Raw genomic sequence first — 8,862 nt, 5'->3', positions numbered from 1 at the left:
ATCATCTTTTTCCAAAAAAAAAAAAAAAAAAGAACTTGGGTACAACTACCGATGACTGTTCCACACTTTGCAATTGTGTCACTATTATTGGATCAATCTATTTCTGTTGTTACACCTGAACTTGAGAATGTAATTGTTATTGTTAAAATTTAGGGTTAAGTTCAATTTTGGTCCCCAACGTAGAGGTTGAAAATTGGAATCGTCCCTAACTCTTTTTTTTCCTATAAAATGGTCCCCAAATTTCAGTTTGTTTTAAAATCATCCTTCGGACCAAAATGCCCCTATCCCTTCTTCTCCAAAATTATGCAAAGCACCAGCAGAAACACAAGTACACCACCACCACCACCACACCCGCCACCACCCACCACCTACCACCACCACCACCATCATCATCATCATCATCATCATCATCATCATCATCATCAGAAAATCAACATCACCATCGTCATCCTCATCAAACCCAGAACTCAATCCATCAGAAAAATCCTCATCAAACCCAGAACTCAATCCATCAGAAAATCAAAATCATCATCGTCATCCTCATCAAACCCAGAACTCAGATCCAGAGAATTCAGACAAACAAAAACTCAACTCAGAAAATCATCATCATCATCAAGAACCCAGAATCAACAACAACAATACTCCAAATTTAAATTTCAACAACAACAATGTTCCACAACAAATTTCACAAAAAATTCAAAAATTTCACAAAAAATCCAATTCACAAAATTCACATAAGAAGAAGAAGAAGAAGGGGCGGGTATGGCGGTGGGGTCGGCACTTTTTGGGACAGCAGGGGAGAAGAAGTAGTAGTAGTTGACAACGACACTGCCATTACTTGAGCCATAGCCATTGTGCGTGGATATTGGAGAACAAGAAGAAGAGTAATAGACCCAATAATAAATGCATTGATTGAGAAGCAGGAGATGGGTGGTGAATATATAGAGTGAGGGGGGTTTTGTGACAAGGAAGTGAAAAATGGAGAAGGCTCGTGAGAGTTTGAGAGCAAGGGGAAGGCTGCGGCGGGCGGTGGTGCGGCAGGTATGGCGGAAGAAGAAGAAGAAGAAGAAGAAGAAGAAGAAGTGTACCCTTTCTTTCCTTTTATTTATTTATTTTATATTTATTTTATTTTATTTTATAATTTTTTTAATGAAGGGTAATTTGGTAATAAAAAAAATAAAATTGGTAAAAATGACGATTTTAAAACAAACTGAAATTTTGGGGATCATTTTATAGCAAAAAAAAAGTTAGGGACGATTCCGATTTTCGACTTCTACGTTGGGGATCAAAATTGAACTTAACCCTAAAATTTATTATCATTTTATTTCTACAAGCATGAGTAAAGATTTTGAATTTGTAATTTAATTTAATTTATTTTATTAAAATTTATTATCATTTTACTTAATTTGATAATTCTTCTGTGAGTAATGTATTATTTTATTCCTAATATTTTTCATTTTATTTAACTAATATTTTAAAATTGTCTCAATGTTGTTCTACTGTCAATTCTATTAACATATCACTAACGACAAGACAAAATTGAAACGATTTTAAAATATTAGAAACTTAAATAGGACAATTTAAACATTAAGAATAACTTTAATACTTATCCCCTATGATACACGGATACTGACGGAACATGCGGACACACGAATTTTAAAATCTTATAAGGGGTACACACATTTATATAAAATATAAAATATTTTTTTAGATGAATCGTAATGATATTTTGATATTTCATTGATATTAAAATATAAATTAATTTTTAATTATTTTTAATATCTTTTGTTTTAATAAATAATAATATATACTATCTATAAACTCATTTCAATAATACATATTAAGAATAAGACCGAATATATTGACACGTGATGATATTTAGGTGTGTCCAAAGTCCAAACGTGTTTGAAAAAATTTTTTTTACTTTTTATTAAGACACAATTAGACACGCGAGTCGGACGAGTATCGATAAGTGTCATGTCTAAAATATATTTAACACACATAACTCATCAAAGGACTAAATTCTCGTAGTGGTCCTTCATATTTATGATTTTTACCATTTTAATCATTCGGATTTAAAATTCATTATACTAGTCATCGAGATTCAATTTCAAGCACCATATTGGTCTTGGACACTTTCCAACGTTTAATCAACGAATGAAATGCCGAGCTAATTGTGACTTGACACACTAGATATATAACTAAATAGCGTCTTTTCACTTTAGCTCTTAAATAAGGTAAAAAATGGTTGTTTAGGAGAATAAAGGTAGATATAATAATTTGCACATCATATAAACTCTTATTCGTTTTTAATTTTTATCTTATTTAAATGTCAAAATGAAACGACATTGTTTAGCCATATGTCTAGCGTGACAAGTCAGAGCTAATTCAGCACTTAATTTATTGATTTAATACTAAAAAGAGTCCAAAAATCAATATGGTGCCGAGAACTAAATCTCAAAAACCAATATAAATAATTTTAAATTTAAAATACTAAAATAGTAAAAATTATGAATTTGAAAAACTACTTTAAAGATTTAGTTCTTACCAAAATATCTATGTTTTATAGTATTTCAAAAATTAAGGGCAAAAATAATAATTTCCTCTACTTCTAGCACTTAAAGTTTATCACAATTTTTTTTAATATTTATCTAATATTTTTTTCTTACTAATTTACAAGTATCCGACAAAATTTTTCTAACAATGAAGATGTTTTGAAGACTTATTAGAAAATAGAATGAAATAAAATTGCAAACGGAATCTTAGCCTTAATTTTTCTCCGCTTCTCCCTCGCGGCCTCATCCCCTCATTTCTTTTGAGTTCTCTCTGTGTCTCTTCATCTTCCTTCCCTTCTTGGTTCTCGGTGACTTACTCAATCACTCTGCTGCTGTCTTCTCACATTTTCATCACTCACTCATTACTTAGCCGCCTCAAGGTCCTGTTCTACACTTCTTTGCATTCAAGAGTTATTGAACAATTCAATATAATCCTCCAATTGAATTACGCTTCTCGTTGCTTCTGATTTGGTTAATTGCTTAATTGTTGCTTGATTGATGTTGTTTCTTCTGATTTGACTGTCATGCTGATATTGCTTATTCACTTAATGCTATTTCTAATTTGCATACGTTTCTTTATTATTGAGGACGATTTGTATTATGTTTCATGGCTTTGAGCCAAGGTTATTGGTAGCATTCTCTAAAATAGTTATGAATTGAACCCGGCATCTATATCAGTTAAATTGTAAAAGTATCTTTTTTTAATTTTTTTCTTTTAACCCCATTGTGTTGAAACCTCCTACCCCTAGTGTATCCCCTTCTCTTGTTCAAGGCTTACCATAGGGTTAGGCAAAAAATTATTATCACTTAGAAAAAAAATAATTTGTTTTAAGTAAATAAATATAAGATAATATTATTATTAACTTATGAAGCCAGATTTAATATATTAGGGGAAGTTTCTAATTCACTAGCAAAGAAGTCGTTTTTATTCAAAATTTGAATTAAGCTTGAATTATAGGACGTGCTATATGCAGGAGTAGTTATCAATATGGAGCGTTAAAATTTGAGTAAAACAGCTATCTATTTAACTTTTGAAATTTACAAGAGGTGCGAGAACAGTTACAAGAAATTCAAATTTTTCGCAAGTGGTGTACAAATGGTAACTGTTAGCTGACATTAGGTTAGTCTATAAATAGAGCTTTAAGAAAATATTGTAAGCAGTTCAGTTCTTCTTGAAAAACACTTAGAAACCCAACAAACGCTCTCAGCCCCTTGGCATCACAGAGTAAAATTGGGAATCTTAAGTAATTCCTCTGAACTCAAACACTTGTACTTTGTTTTCTTTCAGTTTTTATTAATAAAATTCCTCTACTTTTACGTCTTCTTCTCTTTTACGTTCATGTTTCTTCCTTCATCTTCTTTTTAATTTCTTGTTTGTTTCAATTTCTACAGTTTACTTTGCCACCGGCACCTTGCATTTATACGTTTATTTGTTACTTTTATTTCTTTTAATTTTATTTGACGTTACAATTGCGACATTGAGATACCCACATTTTTATTTTAAACATTAACAAAAATTTGAGTAAAACAAATTGGCACTCCCGGTGGGACCTTGTCAATAGATTGTAATTGTCAAAAGGAAAACCAGGAGTTTTTGAGTTTGCATGTGGTTGCGCAGTGGTAAGTTCGTGTGTCCAGAGCCAAGAAAATCAGCGTCAGTTGACATGTCAAATACTTCTGTAGCATCTTCTTCTACTTCTAGTGATGAGATTAGAGGAAATGAATCCGGAAATTCTCCTGTGATTTCAAACGCAGAGCCTACCTTGATATCAGTGAGGCATGATGGCGTTGGCCATGCCCATACATGGTTAAATGCAACTCACATAAATACCGTGGGGTGGCCGCCATATGGCTTGCCACCGGGGTATGTCCCCTCCATGGTTGCATTATTGAAAGAAAATAGAGAGAACAAGAGTATCTCAATTACAAAACCTAGAAACAAAATAAGAGAAATTACAACAAGAGAATAGGGATAGAGAGAAGAACCAAGGTGTAGCAATCATCAATTGAAGGTAGAAGTAGAAGGAGACTTGAATTAAACCTAGAACTATGAGGTCCTAATCTAACCCTAATTCCTAATCCTAATTCTAGAGAGAAGAGAGAGCTTCTCTCTCTAGAAACTAACTACAAAGCCAAACTAAACTAATGGGTAACTAACATATATTTCCCTCTTCACTCATTGGGTTAAATAGCATCAGAAATGAGTTGGATTGGGCCCACAAGGCTTTAGAATTCGTTGGCCACGTTTTGCTTTAAGTGAACTAGGTGGCAGCAACGGCGCGTGCGCGTACTTTGCGCGTGCGCGCCACCATACGTGTAGCAACTATGGAAAATCTTATATCGTTTCGAAGCCTCGGATGTTAGCTTTCCAACCCAACTGGAACCGCATCAATTGGACCTCTGTAGCTCAAGTTATGGTCATTTAAGTGCAAAGAGGTCGGCTTGACAGCTTTCCGGTTCTTTCATTTCTTCATGAGTTCTCCACCTTTTCATGCTTCTTTCTTCATTCCCTTGATCCAATCTTTGCCTTCTAAATCTGAAATCACTTAGCAAACATATCAAGGCATCTAATGGAATCAAGGAGAATTAAATTTAGCTATTTTAAGACCTAAAAAGCATGTTTTCACTCTTAAGCACAATTAAAGGAGAATATACAAAACCATGCTATTTCATTGAATAAATGTGGGTAAAAGGTGATAAAATCCCCTAAATTCAATACAAGATAAACTGTCAAATTGGGGTTTGTCAGTGACACAGAGATTGCCTGTGCCTCTCTACTCAACTTTTCAAAATCCTATTTATCAAAATCCATATGGCATGTCAAATGTACCTGTTTCTGGGGCGTCAAGTTCACACGTATCACAACAAAATTTTTCACATTCTATTAATACAGGAAATAACAGTGCATCTAATTCTAGTACATCCACTGTCACTAGGGTAGAAAATTCCAGACCTATATTTCCTGATATGTCAAGAGCAATGCCTGTTAATCAACCTAGTCAAACTGTGGGATCTTTAGCAAATATTAGGCAATAGATGGATGAAAGCCACCATGATCTAGTAAACATGTTAACTCATCAAATGGTGACAGTTTTAAACCCTCTTTTAGAAAACACAAACACTAGAATTGAACAATTAAATAGGTAAGTCAATAGGATTGCTACTGTGGTAAATTTTGAAGAAAATGACAACTTGGGTTTAAGATTTGATAATGTCAATCAGAACGGTGGAGCAATTCCTAATTATGATGTTCATATGCCTAGACATGGTCAAAATGCTAACGATATGTTAGAAAGACTTAGGCAAAACAACTTAGGGGGCATTATAATCTAGTAAGAAATGTTGAACAAGTTTTAAACCGTTTAGGATTTAATGTTGGTTGCTTAAATAGGCCATATTTTGTGTCTGCTTTTCCTGAATGTGTCCAACAAGCAGAGCTCCCAAGGGGTTGGAAAATTCCAAAATCCCTTACGAAATTTTCTGGAGAAGAAAATGAGTCTACAGTAGAGCATATTGCTCGATATACTGTTGAAATTGGGGAAGCAACTTCTAATGAATATCTCAAGATGAGATATTTTCCTTCTTCTTTAACAAAAAATGCATTTACATGGTTCTCCAACTTGAGACCAAATTCTATTCATTCTTGGGCACAGTTAGAAAGAAATTTTCATGATCAATTTTTTCGAGGTGAATTAAAAGTTAGTCTTACAGATTTATTCTCTGTTAAACGTGCAGAGGGAGAATCTATTGACAACTATTTGGCACGGTTTAGAAACATGAGGAATAAATATTTTACTCCGATTCCAGAATCTGAAGTTGTCAAAATGGCTACTAATGGGCTAGAATTTGGAGTTAGGAAGAAACTTATTAATCAACATACTTTAGATCTTTCTCAGTTAGCTGAAAGAGTAAGACAAATAGAACAAATTAAAAAAGAAAAAGAAAATTTCAAAAAAGGTTCTAAAAAGGTTGCATACGTTGATTGTTTTTCTGATAGTAGTGATTCATATGAGAAAGATGTTTATATTGCTGAATTGCGGGGAGGTCCTCCTTATGTATGCAAATCTTTGAAGCCTGTTAAAGGAAAAGAAAAAGTTTCTCCATATTTCAAAACTGAAAATAAGACTTATTCTTTCGATATTTCTAAAGCAGATCAAATATTTGAAGTTTTATTAAAGGATAAGCAGCTCATTTTACCAGAAGGAAAAAAGATGCCTTCAGCTGATGAAATAAAGAATAAAAAGTTTTGTAAGTTTCATCAGGTATTCTCACACACCACTAATAATTGCGTCCGTTTCAGGGACTTGATACAAAAAGCAATTGAGGAGGGAAGATTGAAGTTTGAGGATAAAACTACTATGAAGGTGGACACTGAACCATTTGCTGTTGATTCAAATTATGTTGAGCCATTCAATTTGTCAGTCAACATGGTAGAAGTTGATGCCACAGTGGGTAGTACTAAAGATGAAAATAAAGACATGAGAATCTTTGAGTAAGATAAGAAGCCAGTTTATCCTCGTCCTGGTGAGGATCTGTTAGATTTTTTATTGAGAATTAAAGAATCTGACAGCACCATCGCCATGTGCCCAAAGTGCAATGCTGTTTTTGACAAGGAAGCTGCAAAAGAGTTTGAAAAGTACAAAGTTGAAGAGAAAGAAAAGGCTAACTTGAGAAAGAAGATTAAAGAAAATGAAACTAACGAGCTAAAGCGGAAGATAGCCGAGGGAAAACAAAAGTTGGGCGGTCAAACTCCTTTGAACAAGTGCGTCAACAACATTGGGGTACAACCCGCCAACCAGAAGATGAAGACTGTGGTCATGATTGATGGAAAACCTTATGGATTTTCTCAAAAGACAAGAGTTCCTCCCACCAAAATTTCAAACAATAAATGGGTCCAGAATGTGAGAAATGTGCAGAATTAACCTACTGCTTTTGCGAGAGGAAAAAACAAATGGGTGAAGCCTAGACCTTTTAAGCCCAGATACTATGAGTCTCAGTTATGAAACATGAATCATGCACAAGACGGAGGTAGTATATATATTCCAAAAATGTGCTTGTTCCTTCAAAGCCAATTTATTCTTGTTATAATTCTAACATGCAACAGGTTCCTAATTATTCTCCTTGGCCCAATTGTCAAAATGTTCTAAAGTATTCTCCTTTTACAATTTTTGGGCAAAAAGAGAATATACCTGAGTATGTTCCTTTAGATCCATACAAGGGACACGGTGTAGATTTTTCTCCTTTGCCAACCATAGCTAAGTCTGTAGAAACAGGCAATTCTTCTAATCACCCTAAATGCAATAAAAATGCAAAGAAGAATCTTGTTGGAAAGAAAGTAATGGTTGAACACAAGGGAGAAAAGGATGAAGATTTAATTACTAATAATTTTGACACTGGTTTTGATGACAGCTTAGAAGCAATATTTGGTGTTAAGCAACCTATAGCTATGGTGTCAATACTGCCTGAGGAGTATAGTCAAATCCGGAAAGTAGAGTCATTAGAAGATGATTGTTATGATGTCTTTCCTGGAAGTGAATGCTTGTTACTAGATGACAATATGTGTGGTGGAGGATTGTTTGAGAAACCTACTGAAAATGACAAGGAGCATTTGCGTCCATTGCATATCAAGGCTCGTGTTGATGGAAGGATAGTTAATAAGATTTTAGTTGACGGGGGAGCTGCTGTCAATCTCATGCCTGAAAGAATGATGAGAAGGCTTGGAAAGACTGAAAAAGAGCTGATTAAAAGTAGCATTGGGGTAACAGATTTTAATGGAAGGACTTCTTCTGTTAGAGGTGTGGTTCTGCTGTCAATTGAGATTGGTTCTGTCAATAGGCCAACTCTATTTGTTGTTGTTCCTTCTAAAGCTGGTTTTAACTTGCTTTTGGGACGTGATTGGATTCATGGAATGGGTGCTATTCCATCCACTCTACATCAAAAGTTGATTTTCTGGAACGAAGATGGAGGAGTGGAAGAAGTTCCTGCTCATAATAGTACATGTTACTATGATGAGATGCATGTGGAGTTCAGGATATATAATCCTGGAGTCAAGCCACTGACAGTTAACACCAAGGTATTTAATCCTGAAAGTATTGAGATGTGTAAAATAGATATGAATGGTTTTATTTAAAAAAAAAGCATCAAGTTTAAAATCTTGGACAAAAATAATTTCTCATTGACATTTGGGTATGTACTTCATAAATACCAAAGCCTAATTGACTTAGAAATTCTGTTGAATCTCTTAGCGCTTGTAGTCAAAATTATTAGAATGTTAGTGTGAAGATTTTATAGGATTAGAAATTTTATC

The 8,862-nt window shown here is 34.0% G+C and overlaps 1 long non-coding RNA gene across 1 annotated transcript; it reads right to left on the bottom strand.

Moving 5' to 3' along the window:
- On the bottom strand, positions 7,103-7,329 carry LOC110271805. Its single transcript, XR_002362508.1, has 2 exons — positions 7,256-7,329; positions 7,103-7,172 (listed from the first exon to the last, which is right to left on the bottom strand). It is a non-coding gene; the product is annotated as an uncharacterized LOC110271805 (long non-coding RNA).

Source organism: Arachis ipaensis, chromosome B05 (genome assembly GCF_000816755.2).
Source record: "Arachis ipaensis cultivar K30076 chromosome B05, Araip1.1, whole genome shotgun sequence".
Classification (NCBI taxonomy): Eukaryota; Viridiplantae; Streptophyta; class Magnoliopsida; order Fabales; family Fabaceae; genus Arachis; species Arachis ipaensis.
This window is presented reverse-complemented; position numbering and strand designations above follow the sequence as displayed.